This window comes from Dama dama, chromosome 8 (genome assembly GCF_033118175.1).
Source record: "Dama dama isolate Ldn47 chromosome 8, ASM3311817v1, whole genome shotgun sequence".
NCBI lineage: Eukaryota > Metazoa > Chordata > Mammalia > Artiodactyla > Cervidae > Dama > Dama dama.
In genome coordinates, this window is record NC_083688.1 from 17,115,189 (window position 1) to 17,119,997 (window position 4,809).

Genomic DNA, 4,809 nt, shown 5'->3' on the forward strand with positions numbered 1-4,809 from the left:
CACGGTATTTTGGACTCCACGGTTAGTTATGAAATTAAAGGGCGCTTGTTCCTTGGAAGAAAAGCCATGACAAACCTAGACAGCATACTAAAAAGCAGAGACATCACTTTGCTGACAAAAGTCCGTAGCATCAAAGTTACGGTTTTTCCGGTAGTCATGTATGGATGTGAGAGCTTGACTGTAAAGAAGGCTGAGCACCAAAGAAGTGATGCTTTCAAATAGTGGTGCTGGAGAAGATTTTTAAGAGACCCTTGGACTTCAAGGAGACCCAACCAATCAATTCTAAAGGAAATCAACCCTGAACACTCATTGGAAGGATTATTGCTGAAGCTGAAACTCTGACACTGTGGGCATCTGATGTGAAGAGCCGAGTCATTGGAAAAGACTCTGACGGTGGGAAAGACTGACGGTAAAAGGAGAAGGCAGTGGCAGAGGGTGAGATGGTTGGATGGCATCACTGACTTCATGGACATGAATTTGAGCAAACTCTGGGAGATAGTGGAGGACACAGACCCTGGCACACTGCAGTCCATGAGGTCACAGTGAGTGGGACACAACCTAGCGACTGAACAACAACAATAGCAATTAGGTAAGGCTACAAGATGGGCTCTGCCATAGCGCCTGGTTGGACAGTTTCAGGCTATGCTGCCAGCCTGATGGTGCCACAGGCTGGACTCCATAGTTAAAAGAGGCCACAGACAGGGTCATACTGCTGGCTGTTCCCTGCTGTGGGGATGATTTCTTGCCAAGCTCTCTGGTTGAGGGGGCTCCAGCAGTTTCCTGCAGTTGGGTGGGGGTCAAAACTGCTCTACATTTGGAGTGTGGTTCTCTAGGTGCCCTCATTGGGTGGGGCCACAAATTTTGCTCCATGACTAGAGTAACTCACTGGTTAGGCTCCCTGCATGGACGAGATAATAAGCTGTGTTTGGCAACTGGACGGGGCTCTTTTGCTGGGCAGGGCTGTAGAGAGGACTCTGTGGGCAGGTGGCATCATAGGCTTGTTTCTGGGCTACTTGGATTACCTGGCCACACTTTCTGAATGACCAAAACTGGAAGCTTCACTCAGCAGATGGGCAAGGTTACAGTACACTTGTCCACCTGGGCTGGGTAGTAGAACCTGCTCCTTGGCACAACTTGGGACCCAAATCAAGCGCAACTGCCAACCGAGCTCTCTGACCAGATGGGACCACTGGCTTTAGCTCTACAGAAGGGCAGAGCCACTAGCTAAGATCTTTATTTAGGCCCCACAGCAAGCAGGAATATGATCTACCAAGGCCCGAGTATTGCTTTCTATAAACCCCAATCATGTTAGGTTTATAATAGTCATCCACTTACCATGAACCTCTGCTGGTTCAGAGGGTAAAGCAATGTAATGCGGGAGTGGAGAAGGCAATGGCAAGCCACTCCAGTACTCTTGCCTAGAAAATCCCATGGTCAGAGGAGCCTGGTAGGCTGCAGTCCATGGGGTCGGTACGAGTCAGACATGACTGAAGCGACTTAGCAGCAGCAGCAGCAATGCGGGAGACCTGGGTTTGATCCCTGGGTCAGGACGATCCCCTGGAGAAGGAACTGGCAACCCACTCCAGTACTCTTGCCTAGAAAATTCCACGAACGGAGGAGCTCGTTAGGCTACAGTCCATGGGATCGCAAAATCACACACAACTGAGCAACTTCAACATGAGCCATGAACCATGTAGCTTTTGCAGACATCAGGAAGAGATCAAACCAGTCAATCTTAAAGGAAATCAGTCCTGAATATTCATTGGAAAGACTGATGCTGAAGCTGAAGCTCCAATACTTTGGCCACCTGATGCAAAGAGCCGACTCTTTGGAAAAGACCCTGATGATGGGAAAGATTGAGAGCAGGAGGAGAAGGGGACAACAGAGGATGAGATGGTTGGATGGCATCACCAACTCAATGGACATGTGTTTCAGCAAACTCCAGGAGATAGTGAACGAGAGGGAAGCCTGGTGTGCTGCAGTCCATGGGGTCGCAAAGTCAGACATAACTGAGTGACTGCACAACATAACCCCTACATCCTTAAATCTTTGCACTTGGCATTAATCTATGTTATTTTTTCATTTCTCAGGAATGAATATTCCTTCCAACTTTCTATTTTACCATGAGAAACTTTAGTTTCAGAACTTTCTACTTGGCCTTTCCTAAGATATCATTGTTATTTCATAGATAAGAACTATGGGTTAAACACCAGTTAAGCAACTACTGTGGCTGTCCAGATTATACATTTAGGAACTTGGGTAATGACTGCCCAGTGACCCCCTGGATTGAGTGGACTCATTTTTAGATGGACATTACCTTTCATCATACACTCCACTCTAACAGGCACCATGATAGTGCTTTGGGCCTCCAGGTTCCAGCATCAACTCAGATCTTGTATCAACAACTGATAAGAGATCTGAGTATTTTCCTTGTCTGGCATCTGGTTACTTTAATCAATGGCCATAGATGCCTTTGGTGAAGCCTGGGGAATCACTTTCTTATGACACCTGCCCTCATTCCTGTGAGCAGGTCCTAGATTTGGCTCAGGTCTGGAAACTGGACAGGGGATCTTGACTTTTTATTGGGGAGCTGATCTCAGCCATCTGTTCATCTATTTTTAATCTCTTTTGATGATATACACAAGGAAATATACTTGTTGGCTGCCCATCTGTCTTCCTGGACACCATGTTTATGATCTATCTACATGGACATCTATGAGCCAGCATCCCTGCTGTCATCTAACCTTACTGCACATTATAATAATGACTTCATCTTGCTCTGACACTTTCTACCTTGCTGCCACCCAGCTTCTATTATTCTGGAATCCTATCAAGGCTGAAACTGAAACTCCAATACTTTGGCCACCTGATGCGAAGAGCCGACTCATCATTCTCTGATGCTGGGAAAGATTGAGGGCAGGAGGAGAAGGGGACAACAGAGGATGAGATGGTTGGATGGCATCACTGACTTGATGGACGTGAGTTTGAGCAAACTCCGGGCAATAGTGAAGGACAGGGAATCCTGGCATGTTGCAGTTCATGGAGTCACAAAGTATCAGACATGACTGACTGACTGAACAGCAAAATCACTTCCATTGCTACTAGGGAATCCCCTTCTGTAAGACATTCTTCCATTATGCCAGCCTACAGAGGACCAGAGGACAGCCTGGGCATCTCAAGGATGCTAGTGCCCCTCAGCTGTGTGCTCCTTATCACCTTGTTGAGTTAGTGTCTCTGAGGCCTCCTGAGGAGCAGTCACCTGGTGGAGGGTTTTCCAGTTGTAGAAAGTAAAGCTGTGCCAACCTCCTAGGCTTTTGGATTCCCCTTTTTACACAGTCTGCCCTGGCATGTCTAGTAAGTATCTCTGCTTCTACTTCATCTAGTATGTATCATGGTTTTTACCAAGCCTTTGGAAACCAGCAGGAACATACTTGAATACCCTTGGCCCTTGCCAAGGTAATTAAACTTCTTGGCATAGGAAAGTAATTCTTTTTAAAATTAATTAATTAACTATTTGGCTAGGTTGGATTTTTTTTTTTAAATAATTTCATTTATTTATTTATTCCTGGCTGTTCTGGGTCTTCATTGCCGTCTGGGTTTTTCTCTAGTTGCAATGAATAGGGGCTATTCTCTAGTGGTGGTACATGGGCTTCTCATTGCAGTGGCTTCCCTTGTTGCGGAGCACAGGCTTTAGGCCATGAGGGCTTCGGTTGTTGCAGAACATGGGCTCAGCAGTTGCAGCTCCTGGGCTCTAGAGCACAGGCTAAATAGTTGTGGCACATGGGCTTAGTTGCTCTGTGACATGTGGGATCTTCCTGGATCAGGGATCGAACCTGTGTCTCCTGTGTTGGTGGGCGGACTCTTTAACACGGAGTCACTAGGGAAGCCCAGGGGAGTGCTTCTGGGTTAACAATTTTTCCTTTTGTATTTTCATATTCCCCTTCTTTGTCCAGGGCTCACCCCCAGACCCAGTCTCCTGGTACCTGCTGTATATGTTGACAAGTCCTGCAGTTCCGCTGGGGTAAATCCTCTCTACAGATGGCAGGATGACCAGTGGGGTCCTGCTGGGAGAACTCTGCAGGGTCTTCATTCAAGCAAGATCAGGATGGGGGAAGGGTGGGGGCGGGCCTGTCTTCCAACCAGGGGTAAGGGACACATCTGCAGGCCCAGTAGGTTGAGACAGACTTCCTGGAGTTCACGGTTATCACATACACCTGTGTAGAAAGCCTGGCTCTGATGCACGGCTTCACTCCTGCTTTATGAGGGCCCTGCCGTCAGCACAGGAGGCCGGCCTGAGTCTAGGCCTCAGTCTTCTCCAATGGTCAGCCATTCCTAAAACTGGGGCTTGTGTCCAATCTTCCTTTTTCTGCCTTCCAGCTGCAGGTAGGAGAGTCTCTTTGCTTTGACTGATAGATCGAAGCCTATCATTTACTCCTTTCAATGCATCAGTGGCACTTAGCAGTAGCCACCAAAATCTACACTTCTGCTTACCATTTCTCCCTGTGTGAATGCCAATTTCACCCACTAGTGAAACCCTCTGTATCTTGTTTAGTTTCCTACATGTGGAAATTTAGCAATAGCACTGTTAGAGCACACTATAGATAGATAGATAGATACAGCTAGGTATAGATATATCTATAGGTATGGGCTTCCCTGGTGGTTCCATGTTAAAGAATTCGCTCGCCAAGCAGGAGACACAGGTTTGATCCCTGGGTCAGGAAGATCCCCTGGAGAAAGAAAGGGGAACCCACTCCAGTATTGTTGCCTGGAAAATTCCATGGACAAAGGAGCCTGGTGGACTTCAGTCCA